General features: G+C 51.0%; 1 long non-coding RNA gene across 1 annotated transcript; it reads right to left on the bottom strand.

Annotated features, from left to right (window-relative positions):
- Window positions 1-12,494: 12,494 nt before the first annotated feature.
- LOC135996320 (uncharacterized) lies at window positions 12,495-18,480 on the bottom strand. The gene is made up of 4 exons (XR_010607251.1): window positions 18,350-18,480; window positions 17,329-17,375; window positions 13,194-13,298; window positions 12,495-12,580 (listed from the first exon to the last, which is right to left on the bottom strand). It is a non-coding gene; the product is annotated as an uncharacterized LOC135996320 (long non-coding RNA).
- Window positions 18,481-26,582: the final 8,102 nt, after the last annotated feature.

Genomic DNA, 26,582 nt, shown 5'->3' with positions numbered 1-26,582 from the left:
TACCTCGGTGGGGAGTCTCCATAAAAAAAGAGCCAGGATCCCTTGGTCGTGGTGGGGGATCAAGGCACAGGAGCACCAGGGAGATCTCTGAGCAGGAGAAAGGGAACGCTCAGGGCTTCGCTTTGCGTTTTCTTTCCCTGGTTCCCAGGGATGCAGCACCCAGCCGAGCGCAGGGACCTCCGAGCCAGCCCCGCATCTGCACACAAACAGGTGATGCACCAGGACATCCCATATGCCGAGTTTTACAGTGAGGTTCTCCACCTTTCTTATGGTAATAGGCCAAAAGACAAATTTCCTCCTGTTTCTAGTTTCACAGAACAAACCTGTGCAAATCAAACAATGCCAAGGGGTTAGCTTCTCCTTTTATCCATGTCTTCTAGGATTTAACAGAAATTCAACTTCTTTAAAACAGAAATTCAACTTCTTTAAAAGGTTAATTCTCCTTTTTCCGAGTCCCTAGCTCCTCCTCACAGCCTTTGCTTTGGGATGAGGACATTTCCCTGGTTTCTGAGCTGGTAACTCAGGGCTAAAGTCTGGTTAAGAGGGACCATCCCCCAGCCCAACATTAAACCTTCGCACCAGCACATGTCGCAACCAGAGCAAACTTTCTGTGATGCTCCCGAGTACAACCGGGAAGAGAAGCTGCATCCCCAGCCCTGATTTGAAACCTCCAGGGCTTCAAGTAAGGGGATCTTCTGTAAAGCTGCTTTGTGCCCGTGCTGCTCCATCGCTGGCACGGTCCTGCCGAGGGCTCAGCGATCCGCGAGGAAGCAGCGTGAGAAGGGACCCGAGCCAAGTCCCTGGCCCGGCTCCCGCGAGGTATTTAGGCGTCTAACAAATGAGATGCGTGAGTGGAGGTGGCGAGAAGCGGGCAGGGAAGAGAAAGCAAACCCGCGGGTAAAGACGCCACGTTAGAGAGGCCAGCCACGGACCAGCCACGGAGCAGCCATGGAGCAGCCATGGAGCAGCCACGGACCAGCCACGGAGCTGCGTTGCTTGGCACCAGCTCTGCCCATCATGTTGGTGGACACACGCTGGAGATGAACAGAAACCCGGGAGCTCAGCTGGCCTCATCCTTCCCTGTAACATCCCCCATACCTGCAAAGCAACCACCGGCAGCAAACCCAGAGAAGGGGGGAAACGTGCCCGTGCTGCGGAGCAAGGGGTTAGAAAGTCCCTTCCCAGCATTGCACAGGGGCTGGGGCAGAGGAGCCAGGGCGGCAGCGGCTCGGCAGGGCGAGTGCCCGGCTCCGGCACCCCGGGACTCCCAGGTCTCATCCCCGACATCACGGCTGCGGCTCCGCACCAGCAGAGGCGGCTCCAGGAGACGAGGCCGGCTCCTCCCAGCTCAGCTGGAGCCTCCAAAATCAGAACCTCTTCTGTCAGCTGCCTTTTATAGGGCTATAAAACCACGAGCCGGTCAGATGTTGGCCGGCATCAGCCCGTGCCACCTTCATCGCCACCTCCCTGCTCCCTCCATCACCTCCAAAACCGCCACCTGAGGACCAGCACCCCTCAGATGGACAAGTGGCCATGGACAGATGGAACTGCAGCAACACCAGCACAGATGGACATGACCAAGCAAAACAGGGTCCAAGCAAGGCGATGAAATGCCCTTTATTTGCAGCCTCCCCGTCCTGACGATGCTCAGCGGCATGAACGCCCCCTGACCATCGGCACGGGGCTGCAATGGGACACCCCTCCAACCCCCCAAGAGCCCCCAGGACCAGCCGGTCGTGCCACACGCTATTATCAGACGCCACTAATAACGTGAACACTTGTAATGCTGGGCCCAGCGACAAGAATAACATGAAATAACACTGCACCCACCCACTGAGAACACCGAGTGTGTCACACTCCTCTGTGTCATGTGTTTAAAAATATCTCTACTGACGGCCTCTTTTCCCCCCCTCCCTTTTCTTTTCAGATTTATTTATATTTTTAAACGCCTAACTTGGCCAGGTGGAAAAAGCTTGCATCAGAGCCGAAGCAGAGGATGGTGACGGGTGTCTGCTTGTTTTACGTTAAATAGGAGGGGAGGAAAAAAAAAAAAAGTTTGCAATTACATGTTCTTTGCGGAGAGGTGTGGCCGTTGGCACCGAGAGAGGTTCCAGCCTAAACCACACGGACAGATGCTCGGGGAGGCGGCGCTGGCCAGGGGAAAACGCAACCGGGACAGCCTGCGGCTGCGCTCTGATGGGAGCCAAGGGGAGCAGCTCATTGAAAGGCTGAGGACTGAACCAGCAGCAGGTCCCATTGGAGGGAAAAGCTGCATGAGCCCCAACTCACCCAATCCGCCAGCACACCAAGGTCCAGCCCTTTTGCTGGCTGCAATCTATTTCTTTTTCTCCCCCCCGCCCCAAAAAAAAAAATAGTAGAGGTTATACATCATCGATACACATAGTTGGCTTTCGATCCAAAGCATCCACAAAGGGACACATCTGGGAGCAAGGCATATTTGGAGAACAGACAAAAGCAAATAAGTCAAATAATGGGTCAAATCGCAGGCGTATGGGGAATTTTGCCAGCTCTAAGGCAAGGCTGAAGGAACTGGCAGGCTGGGAAACAATGGAAGAGCAGGAGAGAGAACAAAACAAAACAAAATTTTTTGGTAAAATAAATGCTGAATCCCTCTGTGTCACCGTTGTCTGGCCTACCAGCCTTGCCAAAATGACTTTAAATTAAACTGAGGACAACTGCGCTTTTAACAGGTCCATCTTCCCACTGAAAACTCGCATCACGCCGCGGGACGTGCCGAGCCAGGGGAGGCACCACTGGCCAGGGCTGCGCCCCCGGGGAAGCCACGGGCAGAAAACTCAGCCCGAGCCCCCCGGGGCTGCGGCCGGACCCAAATCCACCACAACACTCACATCCCCAAACCTGACACCGCTCTGCCCAGCCCAACGAGGCGTAAAAGCATCGAGAGCCGGACAGTGCTGCTCCTGTCATCTCTTCAGTCTCATTTAATCCTGCAGAAAAATTGGGTTTGAGCTATTTTTGATTCTTTTTCCAGGATGGGAAAAAGATAAAAACAATGCAATGGGAAGCCCTGAGTTTAAAAACTCTCCCCTTTTTTTTTTTTCCTTCTTGCTTTCTTCCACACTAGGAGGCTGAGACACCAAATCCAGTTGCTGGCCTAACGCAGGGCTGTTGCAGGGTTTGAAAAAAGCAACTGAGTGGTGTCTACAATTGCCGTGCTGTGGCTTTCAGGAGGCTCAGCTGCCGAGCTAATTTGGTGCAGTTTCCTGTTTTTCTGCAGCAGATAGAAGGAGAAAAGGGAGATGCAGCAAATCTGAGCTGCTCAAGCTCAGCCCTTGTGCTCCTGGGCTGCAAAGCTCAGCTCAGCATGCTCAGAACTCCAGCTCAAGCCTGTGGTTAATAGCAAGCCCAAAGTGGCTTGTCTACCGCAAGGCAACAGATACACAAACTACCAGCTGGCTCTGGCAATTGAAAGCCAAGGGACGGGGTTCAATTCGATTGCTTGGCAATTTGGTTTTGCAGCATGGACACGGCTGCAATTTGGTTTTGCAGCATGGACACGGCTGCAATTTGGTTTTGCAGCATGGACACGGCTGCTCAGGCAGCTCGGAGCTTGCGCCAGCCCCTGCCAGCTCTGCATGGCCATCGGTGACATCCCTCGGGCTCAGAAACCACCGAGCCTGCAAGGCTTAAACCTGATACCTGAGCATTAACTTCATCGTTATCCTCCAAACACAATGATAACAAATCTTAACTCCCCAAAATCTCTGCAAAACACACCCTAAACCAAGAACGTATGCACACGTATGTGTACACACCGAATACACACACACTGCATATATATTCTTAACATGAGTACATATGTAACATAGACATATGTTGAATGCACTTAAGGACAGCAATTTCCACGGCACTATTATATTTTAAGAAGCCAACTACTTGACAGTAACACTCCAAAGACTGGTGCCCAGCTCCTCAGACAGGCATCGCAGGCTCGTACCAGACTTGGTGACAGTAATTCTCCACCCCATATGAACGCGGGGGCTGCTCATAGTGGCCCCTAAAAGTCTCCAAATCAAGGAAATGCCACTTATAAACAAACTTCTTTGGGGCAGCTTGCCTAAAGGGGCCTCGCTCCAATACCTGCCCCCTCCCTTCACCCAGCACATCTGTGCAAATAAACGCGAGCCACTTCCAGCAGCCGCGATTGGGCCGTGCAAGTCACAGCCCCTCGTCCCAACATCTGCTGTCCCTAACGGGAACGGCAAAGCGCAGCACACGCCACGGAGGGATCTTAAAAATGCATTTCATCATCTGCACCGGGGAAGGATTTCACTGCGGCCAGTCGGTCCCATCACCAGCACAACATCCACTGTCTCAAGATTACATGACGCCGCAGCCAGGGACTTCAAAACAAGGGCAGGATTATTGTCTAATTGGATTTCTGGTCTCAATTAGGGCAGAGGGGAAACCAAATGCAAAGCTGACATGGAAAGCTTCAAACATCTGCAACAACAAGTGGCTAATTTACAACGTACACACCGAGGAACGTGCAGGCAGGACACAGACGTGATGAGGGACTCACCTGCTCCCCAGTGAGCCCACGGATTCTCCAGAGCAGTAGGGACCGAATGTAATCAGATGTCACCTCCCTTCCCGGGAGCATCGCGGTGATGGGGACGGCGGGTCCAGCAGTTTGGTCTCCGACTCCTTCCTCCGTCCAGACACAGGATCGGCTGCGGGAGACAAGCGGGATGGAAGGGGCAGCACCCCTGCAGCTCCTCTGAGAAACCTCAGGAAACTCCAATCGGTTTCACCTTGAAATCAAGCAGAGATTAGGGCCTAACAAGCAGCTAAAGCGAAGTAATGGCCTGGGCCACATGTTGCCGATCAGCTGCCATGTGAGGCTCATTACTGCGGCCCAAAGGTCACAACGGCTGCTCAAGCGTTTCCACATGGGCTCTGAGAGCCGGCCCTGGCAGCACCAAAAAACAAACGAGTCGGTACAGAGGCACCAAGAGCTGGCGGCCAGTGCTCCTGCTGTGCCGCAGAGCCCAGGCAGCCCCTGCAACCAGTGCAGCTCCTGGTGTGGCCGTGCCAGGCTGTGCCCCCCAGCACCGTCCATCCAACGACTCCAGAGACATTTAAGCTAAAGGCTCATCTTGCTCCTGGGGACTGCTAAGCCAAAGCAGCGCTGGCAGCAGCCCCAGCTGCTGTGTGCACAGGAAATGTGTCCCTGTCCCTCCTCCCTCCCAGCGCGGGGGACAGGAGGAGATGACACTGGAACATGTCCCACATCACCCAGTTCACTGGCACTGGGCTCCACCGACCAAACCGCCGGTGGTGGCATCAGCACCTCTTGCACGAGACAGCGTCTACTGAGCTGAGAGGCAAAGGGCTTCCTGACAACTGCAAAATCCCACAACCACCTGGAAATTCCAAAACCCGTTCGCGCTCCTGGGAAATAAACCCTGGGAACAGCCACTTGTCCTCCCCACGGAAAGAGGCTCCCAGAGCTCAGTGCTCACTCTGCCAGTGCTGATATAGGACTCGGGTCATAGGATCATCGAACAGTTTGGGTTGGAAGGGACCTTCAAAGGTCATCTAGTCCGACTCTCAGTAATGCAGTAACCCCAGTGGCTCCGCATAACCCGCCTCCTACCTTGGCATCACGAGACGAAGGGTTGGGCTCCCAGGGAGGGAGTAGAAGTTATATTAAAGTTCGGGGTGAAAAACTCCTCCATCACACTGCACACTGTGCTGATGCAATGGAAAAATGCACGATGCATATTTTTTCTGCCCCAAGAAAAGGCCTATTTCTCTCTGACCCATGCACCAGCACCCTCGGAGCCGGGGTGCACGGGCTCCGTGCCGGCAGCTTATTTATGACACAGGTTATAATGATGGGCTGCAGCCACCGAGGAACTCCCAGCAATTTCCACCCTCTGTAGACACAGGTTTTCAACGCTGGCTATTTTTGCTGCCCACAAGTATTTTCATTCAGCTGTTTCAAAATCGGGGCTGTAAATGCAGTGGGCTGGATGCTGAGTGGGCGCGAGCGGCTCTCGCTCCGTCGAAGTCCAAGGGGGACGCTGCCGTTCTCACCCACACGGCGTGAGATTATTGCTTGGCCCCTTTCCAGAGGGGCTTCCAACCTGGTTTTGCCTTTCTGCTGAGCAATCTGGAATTTGACTTTCCTCCGCTGTGCGTTTTCCTCGGCAGCAGACGTGGGGACAGAGGGCTCAGCACAACGTTTTTAATGCTGCTGCTCCACCGGGGCTGGCAGCAAGCCTTGGGTTTTGGAGTGCATCAGCATTAGGACCGAGAAATGAACCCCCAGCGGTCACCGGCTCTTTCCTATATCAAGGCAGAAGATGAAATGGAATCTCACGGAGATGGCACAAATAGCAAACAGAGTGGAAAGAACAAATACTTAAGAGAAAAAATAAAACAAACCACAAGGGCTGCGAGCAAAGTGGCTGTAGAAAATGGATGCAGTTTAAGCGTGTGATTCAGAGAGTCCTGTCTGAGTGTCAGAGGTTCAATACTATTGCCTCCAATTTAAATCATTTTTAAAAGAAGTGCAAAAGAAAGGTGATGAAAGGGCCCTAACGTTGTTCCCTGGTTGGAAAAACACAGCCCGCTTGTGCACTGTGGTAAAGTTTTGCATTTTGGCTAGACACCGCGTGCAGGGCTGTGCTGGAGCCTCCGCTTATTTTTAAAATTTGAAGGCACCGGTGATCCATGGAGGGAGAAAATGCTTTTTCCTTTGAGGAAGACGCCGTTGGAGCAGCATCTTCCGGAGGGAGCGCAGCTGCTCCCGGGGGATCATCGCACGCATGCTGCGTCCTGGTCCAGCAACGCACGGGTGAGGACCAGAGCTGGGACTGCCTCCTCCTCCTGCTCACCGGCTAAGGCCAGCCATACATCATGGGACGGCTGGGCTTGAAGGGGCCTTCAAAGACCATCCAGTCCAACCCCTGCCATGAGCAGGGACATCTTCCACCAAACCAGGATGCTCAAAGCCCCGTCCAACTTGACCTTGACCACTTCCAATGATGGGGCATCCACCACTTCTCTGGGCAACCCGTTCCAGTGTCTCAACACCCTCCTCATTAAACATTTCATTATATCCCATCTAAATCAAATCACAACCAGGCTTCCCTCTCCACTCCTGCTTCGGAGAGGCGCTCGAGGACATCACAACTGCTCATGGCAGTGTGATCAGGGGGGCGAAGCCGGGGTCACTTCGCAGGACCTGGGGACCCCCATCCAGCCCCCGTTCTCCAGAAAGCGATGCAGAACCCATCACCCTGCAAAGAGGATGGAAACACTGGGCACAGGCACCCACACACAACACCAGAGCGCTGGAAACAGCCACTGCACTGGTGAAAACCGCTTTGCACCCACAAGAAAAATTCTTTTAAAAAAGCAGGGAGAGGAAACAACTTTTTGTTTTTCTAAACCGCTCATGCACCAAGACATTTCATGCACCAAGCTGGGCTGGATAACCTCACCTGAGAGCGGATCCCTGCTGTCCCTGTATGGAATCTCAGGTTTTCAGCTCAGCCTGAGTTATTATCATCATCCATCTCCTTTGTAACCCAGACCAGAGACTTTCGCTGTGGTACCAAAACAATAACTTCTGGCTAAACCTGCCAAACCTGCCAAAAAACTTCTGCATCGATGTTCTCTCTGTATTTTAAAGGAGAGAAATGCACAATAAACACCTTTTCATTACAGCAACTTTGTGGATTTGGGGTGTCCATGTGTGTGCATAGGCTTGTACCGAAAGATAAGTGTGATTTCTTCCTTTTTTTAAACTCTCCTCCTGCTTATGCAGTGAGTTACTAATATCCTGATTGGAACCAGATTTGCATGAATTAGAAGTCGAAATTGGAGCAGCAACTGCTGTGCAGAGGATGTAAAGGGAATAAAATGAATGGGGTATTAACCTTCAACCACTGAATATTAATCAGCGTTTCACAAAAAAGAAAATACAGAGGCTGCCACACTAAATATTTTTAGCATTTATTGACGGGCTTGATTTCCTCTCTCTTTTAGACCTTTTGCTTCCAATCATGGACCATAAAAAATCACACAGAAGATGGGGAGGGCTAAAGAGGGGAGGGCGTGAAGAAAAAAAAAATATCACCCATTTTGTTAAATGCTGGATGATATTTGGCTGTTATGCAACACAGAAACCCATCTAACAAACAGAGAACCTTATCCCACAACTGATCGGTTCAAAGGCTCATTTCTCCAAGTCCCAAACCAAACAGAAATCTACCCTGAAGTACAGCGAAGCCTTCGGAAATGAATGCACGATAGAGAAATAAACTTCTTAAAAGCTAAACTTCCCGTGTGCTGCAAGGTAAAATGCAGCTGAAAATCAGCCTAACAAAAGAATCAGCTCGTTAAATGAAGATTTTTTTGTTTCCCAGTGTGCTCCAGTGCAGTTCGTAAGAGAGCTTCATGGAAAATAAAATATAAAATCTTACCGAAACGGCCCTGAGATGGTGACATCTCCATGGCAGCGGTGCTGCGTGCCCCCAGCTCGGCTCACGGGATAATGGCTAAACGGGGGTTTTTAGTGGCGTTAGCAGCAACGGCCACGGTTCTACCCGGGGGTTACGGGGTGCGAGGGGAGCTCGAGGTGGCCGCAGCCCCTCGTGCCCCCCATGCAAAACAGCCGCCGCCCAAAGCCCACCACATCCTATCGACCAAACCGCGTCATCCCAGCGGCTCCTCACAGACAACATCTAAAATCACAAAAAACACGCACAAGGGGAAAACTACAGAGCCTCTTCTTTTGCCATTACCCCTCTGCAAAATTTGGCACGAGGAGATTTTGAAGCCAGATGTCCCTTGAAATGTCTTTTCAGCAGAGACAATTCCCTCCCTTCCAAACACTGCTGCCCTTCTCCTCAATGCACCTTTGCAAAACAGAATTCATTTGTTTTCATTAACTTCTTATCAAGTTACCTGGATTTGTTTCAATACTCAGAATGTATTAGAGAAAGGGACAGAGAGAGAGAGAGAGAGAAAACAGTGGTAGGCTTTCAGGAAATAGCAAGTTCTTTTTCACCAAGATAGAAATCATTTGGCAAGGCACAGTGAAATACTTCTGGGTTCCAGAAGAAAGCGAGGCGGGGAAAGCAAGCAAGGAAAGGGAAGATGCTAATGAACTGCAGAGGAGAGAAAAATAAAGTTTAAAAGAAAATGAAAACAAAAGAAAAACAATGAAACTCAATGTTGGTCAGACATCCGCACCCAGCTGATCCGCAGAGGGAAACGGCAGCTTGTCCAAGTCACCAGATAAGGACCAGCCCTCCTTTCTCGGGGAACGCTTAAGGATAGGTGGCGTTAAAGTCCCAGAAATAATCGGCATTTAGACCCTTTTTGCCAATAAAACCCTAGGCACCAGGTCAGCAAAAATTTTAGAGGCGTGATTCCCTTCTGCCTTGGTCAGACAAGAGCCCAGCAGGTACCTGTGTCGGTGTAAATAGCGATAAACACGCCTACCTTTATCACACACCTACACGCTTTCTTTTTAAATGGAGATAACTCTGTTGAAGCTGTGCTAGACTCCTTCATTTGGTGCTTTAAAATCTCATATTATACCATAAAAACACTGGGTTTGCTTTAATTCCCATCCTGCAGCTGAGCATTAGACCAACACAATGAAGAATTGGGTCCGACTTAGGCGGGGACCAGCTGCTGCCAGTCCCGCAGGACAGACGGAATAGGGTAAAAACCTGGAATTGGGTAAAACCCCAAGTGTTTTCCAGGAGGCCAGGACAGCCCAGCAGCTCCGCACCCCCGGCACCCCCAGGAACGGCTCAGGAACGACCTCACACATGCACGTGGGCCAGTGTCTATTTTCCATCTCTAAGCACATCTAAGCAGCAAAGCTGAGTTAATTCCATATTCTCAGGCCTCTGGTGCTCACTCGGCTTCTTTCCTGGGGAAGAAAGGGGGAATTTTTTTTTTGGTTTTTTCCTTCCTTCGCATTTTCTCAGAAACAAGGCTGCATTCTAATTAGTTTGCATTTACAGGCTGCAGAATGGAAATGCGATCCCTCCTCTAACCTTTATCATCTGTTTCTTATCTTCAGAGCCGCACAGTCCCCTTAACTCTTGGTGCACAAGGAGACATTTAAAGCCCTTCTTCTCCGAGGAGAGCCGCGGTGGGACGGGAGGGAGACGTGTGTCGTGGGGGTGACGGGGACACGGGTCTCTCCTCCCATCCCCGTTTCTAATGGCACATTATCCTTGGGAGATGTACGGGAAGATGCTGCTGCGTTAACAGGGGATGCACTGCGGTACCACCAAAGGTACAACGGCACCTCGTGCTCATCTTTTCTCAGCATCCCTCTATACCAACCATGTGTGTATATATATATATTTATACACGCATATATACCTGCGGTGGCAGGACAGGGCGACGTGCCTCGGGGGATGTTTCTGGATGGCAGAGCGGCGAACACGAGGCGGCTGTTGACACCATCTGTCAGACGTGCTTTGAATTAATCTCTGCTCTGCCCAGACCTTTGCACCAGGAAAATGCAGGAGAAGGCAGCAGGAGGGAACCCGCACAGGCGCCCGGTCACCTCGCTCTGCAGCTGCTAACGCCGCTCCAGTGCAGTTTAGCAAGTGATGAGCATCTCTGCAGAGCTAAAAGTTAAATCACTTGTTTAGATTTTAAATAAGCCATACGCCCAGAATAAAACATCTTTCTGCAGCGTCTTCGGTCAGACGTTTGTATATATAGCCCCTTGGAGCCGCACGTTAATTGTAGGTTGCTATAAAAAAGTTTTTTTTCCCCTTGCACATTTTAAATCTGTCAGTTTGGATTTCCGTCACAGGCTCCTAATGCGAAATGTCCTGGGGACTCTCTCTGCGTGGAGCGGGGCTCATCCCGAGCTGCTCCTCCTGCCTTTGGGAGGGGAGCAACCTCCTTTGAAGTCCTCGCGGTGATTCATGTCCCCGTCCTTCCTGTCCCCTCCCCAGGAGAGGTTTCCCGGGCTGACCTGACCCCCTCTCCCCTCCACACACCGGGAAGATCGAGTGACCTGCCCAAATCCCGGGTCAAGGAGGAAAACCAGAGAAAAGCCTTCCCGCCCCGCTGAGCCCTGGGCAGCGGGGGGACCCGACCCGTCCAGACTTACACCAGAGCTCGACTGGATTTAAACGGACAGGAAGACAACCTGTTTCAGCCTGACAAATACTCTGGTCTGGTTCTTCCTTTTTCATCTGGGAGGGATCTCTTAGGATCTTTTTCAGCACTAAGTTCCGGGGATTTCATCAGCGATTATGGGGGTGAGACAAACAAAAGCCTTATTTGTTGGCATCCGCGAGTCTCCACGCTGCATCTCGCTTTGATAACAGAAGAGTGCCAGCTGGATTTTTTTTTTTCTACTGTTTCTCTTTCTTCTTCTTCTTCTTTTTTTTTTTTAAACAGTTTGTATTGCTTTCTAACCGTTATGCTGTGCACGTGGTTCAGCCTTTTACAAAAGCAAAACACAACAAAAAATCCCTAGGTGTGAGAAGATTAAAGATTTTGAGATCTGGACATTCTCAAATCAGAAACACATGTTTAAAATCAATCGGGCTGGCAGACAGCCACCGCTTTTAAAAGCCAAAGAGCCGTCGCATTAGAAGGATCACCCGAAAGCCTGAAGAGAACAAGAGCATCAGCAGTTCCCGGGGCCAGGACAAGTCCCGGGGGTTTTATTGTGCCTCTCCATGGTCTGTGCTCTCTCCTACCCACACGAATGTCACAACCATTTTTCGGCCGCCCCTTGTGATTTCTGTGCGCGCACACTCTGCCCATCCATCCCCAAAACTTCAGCACGCTCAGTCTGCTCTTCTCGACCTCAAAGCCCGACCTCTCTCTTGCGTGGCCCAAATCAGCTCCCACCAAGATCTCCAGGAGAAACTGCGAGGAGAAAAGCTACAAAAGCCCCGGTCTCACCCGAATTCATCAGGCAAACAAGACAATGACCCTGGGAAGGACACAGGAATGGCCAGAGTCCTCTCTGCTCCCGTGAACAAAGAACGCGTCCCTGCAGGGACATGAGGAAGAAGCAGCCGAAGCTGAAGAGCATCGCTGGATCCAGGGAGGAGACGGCACAAGGTGCCTCTTCCAGCCCTGCCCAGCTGCTTTCTGCCGGTGACATCCCACCTGTGCATCAGCTCAGCTCCCGGTCCCGACCCAGACCTGAAAAACATCCATGCTAACCAAAAAACACCTTGATTTAGGTCAAGTATGCATCATCTAACAAGTGGCAACTGTACAGCACCAGGGACCCTGAGCTACCTTGAATTTTGCTGGCACGAGCGCTGAGCAGAACCTAGGGCGGCTGCAACGCCTGCCCGAGAAGGTCCATCAGCCCTGGGATGGAGCTGCAGTCTGCCAGAGCCTCCAAAACAACCAAGATTCTTCCTGCAAGACCAGGCAGATGCATTTCCAGCCAACAAGAGGACATGTCGGAAAGAGCACCACGCACCTTGCTCAGCACCACCCCGTTTGCTTCCTCCTGACATTCTCCCAGTCATGGCAGCAGAACATCCAGAGCAGGACTCTGGGTTTTGGAGACCTAATTGTGGAGGAGAAAAAAAAGAATGAACATAATTACCTCTCCATGATGTTCAGAACCTGCTTTGCATGGAATAATATTCTTCATTCTCCAGTTGTTTATAGGGTCTTTAACTCTTCCCTTTTTATAGGGAGGGGGGTCTGAAATCTATTTTATTAGGGGAAAAAGATTTGAGTGTATTATGCAAAGTGCCAGTAGCCATGGTAACCTTGGATTTTTCCATCTTCATTACAAGTTCAAGTAAAACCTTAATATAAAATCTAAATGAAAGGGTACATTATAAGTCCATTTTGAAATGTTTGCCTGGAAGTAAAACTTTGGACTGCATCCTTTTTTCTCCGCTGAACATTCTGGTTCTATGCGGAACACATTTTTCAAGTCAGATTTTTGTTTTCTTTCAAATTTTATTCCGTTTGCTCATACAGGGTGGGTCGTCTAGTGGTTAGAGCAAGGCATCAAGGCAACTGGTTTCCAGTCTCAGTCTGTTCCTGATCGGTCAGGGAGTGTTCCCAGTTTTATCCAGGTGACTTGGGCAAATGCTGTCAGCTATAAAACCCTTTTTTTTTTCCTCCCTTCCTTCCTTACCAGTACAACTGTGATGATAACTACTGACCTGAGGATTCACCAGGATTCACTCATTAGCATTGACCAAGAAGTCGCTCCCCACAAGAGCAGCTCATCTCTTCTACCACGTTTTCTCCTGGGTCCGGAAGCCAGACTGAAAGGTTAAGGAGAAGTAGCAGATAGAAGATGGCATAATTGTTTCATTTTCAAATACTTCATTAGGAAATATGAAATTACACTGCCTGGTGCAGATACAGACACAGTGTTCCAGGAGATACTCAACATACTTAGACAATCCTTTGGCGCCACTTGCGCAGATTAACTCTTGCACTTGTGTCATCTTTAAGTGCTCTGGTTTCATCCAGTCTTGGGAGGAGGCAAATTCTGCAGCCACCTTTCATTTCTGGGCCAGAAAAGCCACGATCATGGCGAGGACTTCCATCTCAACCAGTCCCCTCCAGCGCACAGAGCCCAGCAGCTTCTCTATGGCTCAATCAGAAGGAGAAACCTCCTCTCCAGCCCCTGTCCAGTCCGTGCAATGCGGTCCAGCCCTGGGGAGCGTTTGGGACTTTGGTTTTCCCTGGGAAACATCTCAAGACCTTGTCCACAGCCTGTTCTCAAGGCTACAGAAACACACGGGCTGGTGCACTGTAGGGAAGCAGAATTCGTAGGAAAGCCCTGTACCAATCTCCTTGTGTTTCAGCCCATGGATGGGTGTCACAGAATCATAGAATCTTTTTGGTTGGAAGAGACTCTCAAGATCGAGTCCAGCCATTAACCCAGCCCTGGCACTAACCCATGTCCTTAAGAGTCACCAATGGCCAGAGCTGCTTTGGGCTCAACCCCAGCGCATTTTGTCTGCGTGTGGGTCAAACTGGCATTTCAGGGCTTCATCCTGGCTCCGGGCTGGCTGCAAACGCTGGGGCACGACTCCCACCCACTCACGCAAAAAACCAGCATTTTTCTTCTCAAAGGGGGTTTTACCACAGCAGTGTCCCAGGCTGCAGCATCTGCTCAGGGTGGGACTGTTATCCCAAAGGACCACCCTGTATGGTCCGGGGGGCTGGAGGTTGTGTCCCAGCGTGGTGGCGGGTGGTCCAGGCAGGACGAGGAGGGGACACGTCCCACTACCTGCCAGCACAGCCATCGCCGGGACACCCTCGCCGGGCAGGGCCGGGGCACAGCCCAGCCTTCGGAGCTATTCACCCTTCCTAACGATGCTGGAAAACATTTTCCAACATCTGCCATGAGGCTGAAAGGAGACCCTGGTGCTGTTGAAGCTGATTTCCCTTCTGCTCCTTTACAGCTAAAACTACAACCTGCCGCCTCCTGCCCCGGCGCGCGCGGGGAAGGGGAGGAGGGGGGTTACAAACGGCGCAGGGGCTTTTTTTCTTTTTTTTCGATACATCCTTCCTTCCGCTCTTCGCAATCAATTAGTGGGCAAAGACTTCCGAAAAGCTCTTTCCTCCCTAACCTTTCGCAGCCTGTTGCGATAATGACTCTGGAGAGCTCGACCTGGGCCTTTGCGTGGGGTTCGTTACCTTCCCGGGGCAGCGGAAGGCGACCTTCATCCCTCCCTCCTCTTCCTTTCCTACCCCTGCAGCTCGGATGCTCTCGGGGAGCAGGAGGAGGGGTTGGAGCTGCCTCCCTCTCAGTAGATTGAGTTTCTTTCCAGTGTCATTTTTGCAATCAAAAGTCAGAGGGTGGTTCTAGAGACAACACAGACCCTGGGAGGTGGAGGGGGGGCTGCCCTTAAAAATGGTGATTATAATTATGCACACCTTGAATCAAGACATCAAGAGATGGAGGGAAAAGGGGCTTTCTGGTTTTAATTTGACATTTCTTTCTCCCTCTCTCATAAGGCAAGCTGCTTTCCAGAAACCAAGCTCCAAGCTGCTGCAGCTTCCCCCCAAAACACACTTTACAACAGAAGCAGCTTCTTTTGCCCGCAGTAGCGGCTTTTTTTTCACTCCCTCCGTGATGCAAACACACCGGTAGGATGTACGAGCAGAAGTTTTCCCTGGCACCTGCAGCCGCTTTCACAGCCCATCTGCCTGGGTTCGGTGCATGACGGGCTTTTCAAGCAGCACCTTGTACAAAAGCATCGCTGCTCCACGGGGCAACTTCGTGCTGGCTCCCACGCAGGGCAAAGGATGGGGAAAAATAAAATAAAATCATTTTTTTAAGTGCCCACCGAAGTCAGGTGATGCGGGAGATGGTTTTCTCCCCGAGCATCGCCTGGACCAGCAGCCACGTGTGCTCCAGCTCCTCCGTGCCTCAGCATCGCCCTGTTTGCTGCCCGCTGCAAAGGGGATGCACGGAATTACGGAATGGAAACCATCACATCCCGACCCAGCTGAGAGCGACTGGAACCGCTTCGAGGCGAGAAGCTTATTGCTGAGTTATAAACCTCTCCCATCCTCCACAGGAGCCTTTCATAGGGCCAGCTAGAGAAATAATAACTCAGACCCATGTGGTGAGAGGGAGAGAATACAGTCTCTCCACGTAACAAACATTTGTTTCTTTCGCTTTTGTTCCAGCCATAAAATGGATTTATTAAAAAAATCCAGAATTTTATTTCATTTGAATTAAATGTGAACGTGCTCCCCAGAGTGTTGCTTAATATTTAAGCTACAAAGTCCCAGCTGAGTGTGTGCGGCACAGAAGGCTGGGCTCTCGATGGCTAAAACAGCCTGGCTCCATTGGCATCAATGGATTAGCATTGATTGATGTTAAGATTGGGCATATGGTGGGTATGTGCAGGCAGCGATTTAAATTTAATCACTTTTTTTAAAAAAAATCAACATTTTAAATCACAGCTAGTCATTAATAAGCCCATGACAGATCCATGCAGGGTCATGGATCCATCTGAGACTGAGATAAGAGCTACTGCTCAGGAAAACTTCGTCATCTTAGGACAAGGAGTCCACCACTACATGGCCGTTTAGGATCACCACTTTTCTGCTGCATCTCCCACGAAATCTCATCTCTGGCCACTAAGAAGCAGAAGAAAAAGTCAAGAGACAAGCAGAGGACACGGTTCCTACTGCTTGGCCCCCTCCTTTGCCCAAAATCTAATAAAGATGATTAAATTACATGTCTTTTCCTCCCACTGAAATCACCGCACGCTGCTGGAATATTAGAGCTCAGGAAATCAGGCACGACAACTTCCCTCGTGAAACTTAAGAAGGCAGAGCAGGGGTCTGGAGCGACCGGCCTGGGAGATTGGGGCTGCTCTAATTAAGAAATCACCCCGCTGAGCAGAACCTAATCTAAATAAAATAGAAAAAGGAACTTGGTTCAAAACGCTGCCTCGCGCTCGCCCCCTTCCCCGCCATGAGGAACCCATCCAAGTCGCAGGGAGTTTTTCTCTCCTGCTCGTTCTTGGAGGGTGAGGAAGGCGCACACAGAGCCCTGTGTGTGCCGGGGGTGGCCACCTTCCAAAGGAAAAATACACCAGCCATGTATGGCAAAACGCTGTGATTTTTTTTTTTTTGGTGACTTTTTTTTTTAAAATGATACTTGGCCTGCTGTTTGCTAAGGAGGGGAAAAAAAACACAACAACTCTGATGATGACATCGTTGGTATGGCTGGTGAAAACTGGTTTGGGACAGAAAATTGGAGGTTAGATTACACTTCCCCCTCCCCTGAAAAAGTTTCTGTCTTTCGTGGAAAAACGTTGAGAAAATGAATGCTAAAACTAAGAAAACTTTTTTTTTTTTTACTATAGAACTTAAAAACAAAATATTTAAGCCAAAAATCTCAGCTGATTTGATCATTCACCACCTCTTCTCAGATAATTTGCTTGCATTCCCATTCACTCCAACAGATCAGATTCCCCGGATGAAAAAACTCTCCCCTGAAGCAACATCCCCACGTCCCACGTGCTGGGACCGTCGTCCCACCAGCCCCAGCCTGGGCCAGAGACTCGACCATCACCTGCTGCTTGTCCGGGTCTCCCCAGCCCCGATCCCCACACGCCCGTGGGTTTTGTCCCCTCCTCATTTTGGAGATGTCCCACCACGCCCCACGGCCACTCCATCCATCACCTCCTCGCATTCACGGATTTCACGAGCATGAAGTTACCATGTGAATTGCTGTTTAAAAGCTCAGGCATGGAAAGATTTATAGCGATAAACAGAGGAGCACAGACATTCCCGTGTACGTTTCAAAAAAGCACTTACCTGCTTAAAAGGGAAAGTGCTGCTACTTGAAGGTTTCCTGGCCAGACCTGAAAAATAAATCAAACAAACACTATTCGCATTTATTCATCATTCCCAGCAGATTGTTGTTCTTGGTGCTTTTGACTTCAGCGGAGTTGATCTGCCTCTTGCCAGCAGAGGACCACGCTGGCTGAAGATGCTCTAAAGACATCAGGAACAGGACAAGGACACCAAAGCCAAACAGCCCAAGTGTCTCTTGTGCAGGAAGGCACCAGCTGAATGACCATGTGGACTGAGAAACCTAAACTAGAGGACATCTCCTTTCCTGGGTTTGATCAGCCTTAAAAAGGACAGGGCGAAGCTTTTTCTGTCTTCAGCTGCCTAATTTGAGGGTACAGAGAAGACAGAGCCAGGCTGCTCTCGCACAGGACAAGGGACAGTGGTCACAAGGAGGGACACGGAGCAATAGGACAAACTGTTTTCACCATCAGCGTCGTCAGACACTAGAACAGGGACTCAGAGAATTTGTGGGACCTCCATCCTTGCGGATTTTCAGAGCTCGACAGGACATGCCCCAAGCAACCCAGTGTGGGTGGCTCTGGCTGGACTGGAGCCCTGCAGGGTCTTTTCCAGCTGAAATTATCCGTATTTCTGCATCTCTGCCCATACTCCCCAGTGTTCCCAAGGGTCCTTCCAGCCAGCACTTGCTCCCAGGCCCTCCCAGACTTGTTACTCTCACAATTTCTTTCTGAACAGTAAAACCATTTCTCCATAACTCAGCTATAGCATTAACACTCCCATTTCAGTTTCTTTTACGATAACCCCGGGCTACCGCCAGCCAGGTTCCCCTCGCCACCCAGCCCGCACCACAGCAACTCCAGCTCTCACTGTGCTGCCTGTTCTCCACTGGAAAGAAAAAAGTAAATAAATGCACTACAGCAGAAGAACACTGGAGTTATTGGCCAACAGAAAATGGCAACGAGCCAGCACGAGTCCCCAGGTCCCCGCTGCACCCACCCCACACACCCCACGTGGGTCCAACCTGTTTCAGCCGCGGAGCTGCTCGGGCTGCGACAAGGATGAGCGGCAGGACAGACGGGCTCTCCGCTGGTTTTCTTCATCCCTCTGGCTATAAAGGGGAAAAATAGGGACTGAAGTGGAGCCCGGTGGGTTTTCTCCCTTCCGTGGTCTCTCCCGTTTTCCACGGGGCTTTGCACAAGTCCCACAGCAGCCGCTCTGACTCGGCTTCTTCCCTGCAAAACAGAAAAAGGTTGTTTTAACTTTACCAGGTGCTGTGAGAACGAAACCCACTGAGAGAGCGTCAGGTGAGGGATGCCCACTGTTGTATACAGGGAAAAACAAGCTCCTGCCAAGGTCTGCTCCCCGTGGGAAGGTCATCCCTCCTCCCGCACAGCTGGCAGCCCCTGGCCCCGCCATCCCCGTCCCGTGCTCATCACTCTTTCTCCTCGGCCTGACATGCCGAGCAGTTGCGATGCATCACGCTCCAGAAGTAGCACCAAACAGAGAACATATTTCTGCCCTGAAGAGCGTATGGCCCGAGTAGATTTTAAGTATGGGGAGTGTGACGACAGATGATTTCTCAGCTTGGTGCCGCGTGTGATATTTTAGCAGACGTGGTGTCAGATGCATCCTTTGCATCTCCTTCTTTCTCTTTTTTTTAAATAAAACCAACAGGAGACTTTTCCCTAACATGTAGCTGTTAGGGAAATAATAATTAAAATAGATATATTATTATAATTTTTTTTTTTTTGCTAAGCATTATTTTTTAACTGCACTACCTTGCAAGTATCTCCAGAGAAATTCCACCACGCACGGAGAAGGACTTTTTTTTTTTCCCCCCCGCCCCCGTTCCCAGCTCTTTCTTCTCTCCTTTGCTTTTCCTTTCTCTCCTTCTCCCTCTCTCTTCCCTTTTTCTGGTGGCTGGAACAATTTGGCTCTGTTCACCGCATTCCTGCGGGTCGGTGCTGGGGCTGCCCTGCCGGGCTCGCTCGGGCACGGGGGCGGCACAAGCTTTGCGTTCAGGCCGGGGAGGGCAGGAGAGCGAATCTAATGTACTCAGGGATGGTTGTGCCATCAACTTAATACCTGCGCAGGGAAAACAAAGGCGCTTTAGAGAAGCGACTTCGGTGCTGTGACCCTTCCCCCAGCCCAGAGGAACCTGGGAGATAACGAGGGCTGAAAGAAAAGGCACAAACATAATTAAAACTACCCAAGCAATTTCTGGAGGTATTACAGATGATGATAGCTCAGAGGATAATAGTATTCCTGGTATTATTAACATCCACTGGCACGAAGGGACAAGCGGTTTGTTTTTTAAGTTCTTCAGCATAATTATTTTGGAGGAGGAGGAAAAATTTCCTTTTTGGAAGGGAAAGCTGGGTGCAGCCAGAGCCGGGAGCGGCGCCAAGCCCGGGTGCTTTCTGCACCCAGCGGTGGCAATGGGATGGGCACCCCTGGGGACACGGGCACCCCTGGGGACACAGGGATCCCTGGGGACACAGGGATCCCTGGGGACACGGGCACCCCTGGGGACACAGAGATCCCTGGGGACATGGGCACCCCTGGGGACATGGGCACCCCTGGGGACACAGGGATCCCTGGGGACATGGGCACCCCTGGGGACATGGGCATCCCTGGGGACACAGAGATCCCTGGGGACATGGGCACCCCTGGGGACACAGGGATCCCTGCGGACATGGGCACCCCTGGGGACATGGGCACCCCTGGGGACATGGGGATCCCTGGGGACACAGAGATCCCTGGGGACATGGGCATCCCTGGGGACACAGAGATCCCTGGGGACATGGGCACCCCTGGGGACACGGGGATCCCTGGGGACATGGGCACCCCTGGGGACACAGGGATCCCTGGGGACATGGGCACCCCTGGGGACATGGGCACCCCTGGGGACACGGGGATCCCTGGGGACACAGAGATCCCTGGGGACATGGGCACCCCTGGGGACACGGGGATCCCTGGGGACACAGGGATCCCTGGGGACACGGGCACCCCTGGGGACATGGGCACCCTGTCCCCCTCCTCCAGCCCACTGCAGCCCATGGGCTCGGGGTGCCCGGGAGGCATCGAGACTCTCCCGTGCCAACTCTGGAGTTCAAACCCATCCGGCACAGCTCGGTTCTGTCTCGTGAGCGCGTTGACTGAAAAGCACGGTTCATTCTGCTGCCGCGGCTGGTTTCTTGCCTGCGGTGCTGCGGCTGCTGACGCAACCCGGCCAGGGCAGAGCGAGCTTGAACAAAGCTCAACAGGTGCAAGGGATTAACGTCCCGGATGATCTTTTTGTTCACGTGAAACTATTTCAGGCTCTCGGTTAATGAAGTCCAGGATCAGGCTATTCACCTCTCTTAATCAGGCCAATTGATCCCCAAACCCGGGCTTGCAGCACGAGCGAGCGTCTCCTCCATCCCCGGCAGCACGTGCCGTAGGACGGGATGTCCCCAAGCACGGCGGCGCGGCGGCCGGGCAGATGCCAGCCCGCTCCTTCCCTTGGCTTCACATGCTTTTCCGGCCCCGTTCCCACCAGCATCACAGGCACAGAATCACAGAATAATTTCGGTTGGGAAGGCCCTCCCAGCCCCCCCAGTGCCCCCCCTGCCGTGAGCAGGGACATCTGCACCAGCTCAGGTTGCTCAGAGCCCCATCCAGCCTGGCCTGGGATGTCTCCAGGGATGGGGCATCCACCACCTCTCTGGGCAACTTGTTCCAGTATTTTAGCACCCTCATTGCAAAAAATTTCTTCCTCATGTATAGCCTGAGCTAAATCCTGTTCTGTAAGGTTTAATTATTCACCAAAAGAAATACCATCAATTCCCCATGCAGCATTTTTGGCCGATCACACATGCTCAAACAAGCCAGGACCACGTGCCGTGGCCAAGCAGACCTGAGCTCTCACAAGCTGGGAGCTGGACTCGACGGTCCTTACGAGTCCTACCCAATCTGAGATGTCCTGTGATTCCAATTTGGAGTTTTTCCCCATCAGTGCTGCCAACACTCCGCATCCCTTTGAGTCTGGAATTGCTGGTCCTGCGGTGCTGAGCAGCAGGTTGGGGAACCAGGTGGGAAAAGCACCAGCAAGGTCTGGTGGAAAAGGGTCCCTGGGCTGAGCCAAATGGTTTTTTTTCCTCAGGGTGGCTCAAAGCCAAACAACCGCAACTGGTCAAGGTGAGAAAACGATGTCGGGAGCATCACGGAACTGGAATTTTCCTGAGAAATCAGAGAGATGTTTGCAAAGAGCTTTTCGCTCCAATCGGTTTCTAGATAGAGCCAAATTCCATCCCACCCCCATTGCATAATATAATTAATAGTAATACAAGCTCTGCCATTATGCAAGAAAACTGGGGGCATTTTCTGTTCCAGTTTCATCTCGTCTTAATCGCTGTTTTCTTGCACTGGAGTTAACACTGTTTCCTTGCTCTGCACTCAGTGTAACCTCATTAAGCAAAAGCATAAAGTCCGTGTTAATTTATTTATTCCACATGATAAAACCAGGATATTACTCACTGTGACAACACAGGTGAATTTTCAGTGAAGCCTCTCTTGGCAAACTTTTAATACAAAGAATAACACCCCTATCAGATCCAAGATAAAAGGCTGTCATATCGTAACCTCACTTTAGTCTTTGGCCCAGTAATGCTGCACTTCAAAGTGCTGTAATTAAGTTGCACTGATTTTTTTATTAATTGTTACTCTTAAAAAACAAAGCATAAAATCAAATTAGTTTAACGTTATTTAGCACGAGCTTTGTCCAAAGCCAGAGCTCGTGTTAAACTCCACTTCCAGACGGGAGAAAAAGGGAGGAACAAACCTGGCAGCTGTTAATTTGAGCCATTTCTGATAAAAGAGGAAGAATCCATTACAGTCTGGGGGGGGAAAAAAAAAGAGATAGTTCCAAATCAGAGTTCGCATTTTGCCCCACTCCAGCCGCAGTCTGGTTGCAATCCCGGAGCCCCAAGCCCAGCCTATCCTCCCATGCGAGGCTCATTTAGTCCCAGCAGAGCCCAATGGGGCAAACACCAGCAAGATGGGCAACACAGTTGTTACCAACACTTTCTGAACGGCCGGATCTGACCTCAGATCACTTCTCCTGGCTTTATATTCTGCCAGCGTCAGCGAGCGGAGAAACGGCCACGCGATTAGAGGGCAACGAGGTTATTCTATGTTTAGAAGAGGCTTCGAATAAGCTATTCCATTAATTTATTTTGCAAGTTTTTTCTTTTTGAATATCTAGGACAGCAACGCAGTGAAAAACCTACGCAAGAGATGGCACGAAGCACGCTATTAAACCAGGGAAGCCTTCGCGAGGTGTCAGAGCCATGATAAGTCCTGTTTAAACTTTACCCAGAGCTAAACACCAAGTGTCAACATGAGCCGCTGCCCAAACTCTCTGATCAGGCCAGGCAAACATCCAATCAGAAGTATAAATCAAAGCCGAGACACATCCAAGGGAGACTGGCGGGTTTAACTCTACAATCCCCAGCTGACCAGGACCTTCCCAGCAGGTTACCCACAGCCAGGTCTCTCCCCAGACATTTATTTATACAAGAAACCCCTCTGTGTGCATTATTTTTGTGTTTATTTTCCCCGGGCAGGCACAGACATAAAGCAAACGCTGGGCAGGGTACGGGGTGTCCCAGCCCCGCAGCATCCGCAGGGACGGCTGCTGCATGTTTTATTTGCTTTTCCTCCCTCCCCATCTCCCCCCCACCAGCCCCGGGAATGGGCTCCTCTCAGCTGGCCCAAAAATGCAAATAACAGGAGGAAAAAAACCCACAGTCCTGATCGCATCGAGTGGGAAAGGAGAGGGAGGGTCACGCGTTGGCTTGGGGGCTCCTCGGGGTCCCTCCACGTCACCTTCCTACCCTTAAATCGGGGATGACACTCCCCAGGAGAATGGGCACGGCACGGAGGTGCTCTCCTTTCGGGAACTCTTTAAAAACCCCAACGTGCCTCTTTGTGAAACCTCGGCCACAGCCCACCGTTACCGACACGGCCAGACACCTCCCGCCAAGGACAGCGTGACATTTTGGCTGCCAACAAGCGATGCTCTGCTGGCCGCAGCACTTCCCCACCGGCCGTGTCCAGGAGCGGGTTCTGCAGCTTTCCCTGCCCGTCCCGGCGCTGGGAGGAGAGGGGGGACCCGCTCCCGAGCCACACACATTGTCACCCCACGGTCCCAAACCCCGGCACCCCGCTCTGGAGTGTCAGCATCCACACGCCTTAACATCCGAACGTATTTCGGGCTGGCAGTCTGTCCTCTGAGCTCACTAAGCTTCAGATTAGGCCTTCAAGCAATGTAACTCATAACTAAAAACCCATGTCAATATTCTGAGGACTTATTTTTTTTCCAGATTAGGCAAAACAAAGGGTAAAAACCGCCATCTGTGACTGCAATTTTTTTTTCATATTTCTCTGTCTTTTCCTCGTTAAAGGCAAGTGGGGAGGGGAGAATGTTCATTTGAAGCTTGCAACATGTTTTATTAATTGATGGCGAATAATCCTAAGATAAAGTGCACAATAAATTTTTTAATGAGAACATGTGGCTGGGAAAATTGATAGGACTGAGCCTTTGAAGATTTCCTTGTGAGCACGGTTACAAGAGGAGCCGGCAAAGGTTTGCATGGGGGAGCCCGAGTTCTGCTCAAAGGGAGGGGAAGGAAGGGGCAGGTGGGGATCAGGGGGTGGAAATCGCTGCCACCGCCAGCCAGGTACCGAGTGCTCCAGCTAGACATGATCCTCGCAACCGTGCCCCAAAACGTGATGGTTTACACCGGTCTGAACACAGAAGCGTCAGAGCACACTAAACCCGCCTGTGACGCTGACCCGTGCGGGGTGAGCTGGTGCCACCGGCTCCGGGGATGCTCCTCGGCATCGCCTGGCTGGGATCGGGCTGAAGCCAAACTGAAATAAGCTGCTCACAAAGAACAAGTGGCTTGGGAGTTTATGCCCATTTGGTCACTTTAGTTAGACAAGAATGAGTTTGCACATGGATGCAAGCTTGCTTTGGTCTGCTGTAAAGCTAACAGACCCCATCTTGGATTGACTTTGGTAAAATCAGGAGGAAAAAAAATCTCGCGTTTTCACATTGTTTCCTGCTAAACCCCATGGACGACCTTTAGCTCCTCCACAACCTGTTCTCTGCAAAGCCATGCGACATGGAGACGATGCAGCAGGGACACGGCACACCCCAACCGTGCCCTGCCCAGCATCCCCTTCAAAATACATGAGATTCACTGCACCTGTTTTCAGAAGGAACTTTACCTTGTACCCCGCAGTGGGACACAGCCCTGGGCAATTCGAGACATTGAGCATCCCCTCGTGGGATGCGGATGGATAAACAGTGCCAAGGATTTGGGCTCGGGCTGGTGCTGCAGGGCTGGAGGCGACGCAAACCAGCTGTTACAAGCAAGAAGAGTCCCCAAACTTCATCAATCAGTCTCTTCAAATGATAATTAAATTACTCATTAAATGGAAAGAAATAAATAAACAAACAAAAAGGGCATTTGGCTTTCACGTCGTTCATGTTCACTAAGGAAAGTGGCTCCCTCCACCGAAATTTAGCTTTCGGGTGGGAAAAGCCAGGATTGATGCGGTTCTGGGAGCTGGAGTTTTAAGGAAAATCTCCTCAGCCTGGGGAGCCCGCTGCTTTTCCAGCCTGTCGATATTTCTTGGCCCTGTTTGATTCAGCCATGAGACCCGGCCGGGTCACCTCGGGTCAGGAGCTGGAAGTGCCAATTTGCATCTGTAACCCATTAACCACGGGCAGATACGAACATTGAAAGAACTTTGATTTAAAAACATATAGCCCCAAAATAAGACGCCTTGCACCTGGACTTCACAGCTTTTTGCCATTCATTTGGGATTCCTGCCTAGTACTTTTAAGACCCTGATGAGATGGACAAACTGTTCTGGACCAAGAACAGAGAGAAGGCTTATAAATAAAGATATTTTTCAGTAACACACGATAGAGGGTGCTTCCATTTTCAAGCCACCAACCTTACAGCCCTTCAGGGAACTGGTGAAAAACGGAGTTTTTGAAGATGTGACCCCAAAACAACCACGCGCCCCGGGTGCTCCTGCCCTGGGCAGCGCGGGAGGATCCAAAACCCCACTGGATCCCGGGACCCAAACCCGCCGGATTCCTCTCATTTTTCACGTGGACTTTCACCGCTGGAAGCAAACAGGGGAGCCGGGGGGTGGCGGTGCTGGGGGGCACATGGGCGGGCTCGGCCAACCCTGCTGACTTTCCCACGCTTTCCGTGATCCTTTTTTATCAGTGTTGTGACAAGAGACGTCAAGGACGTTCTAACGGTGCCAAAGGTGCCTCTCTGGCCTCGTGGGGTGGCACTGGAGAGATTCTGCCGTCCTACGGACAGAGAGGAAGGTCCCCAAAACCTTTTTCTTCACTCCCCAGGACACGGAGGCCAGGACATCCCACCCTCAGTGCGCTCTTCAGTACAGACATACTATATAAAGTGGAACTTCTCTACTAAAAAAATATATTTTCTTTCTTTATTTTTTTTTTTTTTTAAGTTGGGCTAAAGATACTTTTCCTTATTGGCTGGTGCATCAAAGAAGAAATCATCAATCTTAGCTAATTTTAAGGAAGTGGGGCTCAGTAAAGAAAATGGAAATGCAACATGCGGCCCTGTCATATTCGGTTACTGTCCCCATCAGTAGCCTGTCCAAAGGGAGCCCCGGGAGGCCAACAATTCGCCCTACACCAAAGAAAAATTAATTTGTGACTTCAGAACCTCGGGCAGACTAGGAAATATGATGGATCTAATTTTTTGCAGACCTACAATAACGAACCACTTTCTCTTCACAGTCACAGAGAGAAACCTGCAGAAAGCGCTTTGCCCATCTGCTCCTTCCCCACAGAGCAATGCTGTATCTGTGATTCTTTTTTTTTCTGTCTAGAGACGAGATGGCAGGTCCTCGGGAACCTCATTGCATCACTGCGTGTGTGAAACAGCACGGGCAACGGCGCCGAAAAATTCCAGTTTCTAAAGAGACGGAAAATAAGGATTCCTTGGATTTCTGAGCACTCTTAACTGCACAAGGAGTTGCTTTTCTTTTGTGATTTCCCAAGGTCTCTTCCAAACCGAACTGGGAAAATGATAAAGCCTGTGATCTTTGCAGAGAGAAGCTGATCTCGCCGCACCAGAGATGCCCATGGTCGGTCCTTGGCCGGAGGTGACACCGGCCCAGGCTGAACCTCCATCTCCCCCCAGTTCTGT

Source organism: Caloenas nicobarica, chromosome 18, assembly GCF_036013445.1.
Source record: "Caloenas nicobarica isolate bCalNic1 chromosome 18, bCalNic1.hap1, whole genome shotgun sequence".
In the NCBI taxonomy this organism is placed as follows: Eukaryota; Metazoa; Chordata; class Aves; order Columbiformes; family Columbidae; genus Caloenas; species Caloenas nicobarica.
Note: the sequence above shows the minus strand (reverse complement) of the source record. Positions and strands in the feature narration are given on the sequence as shown.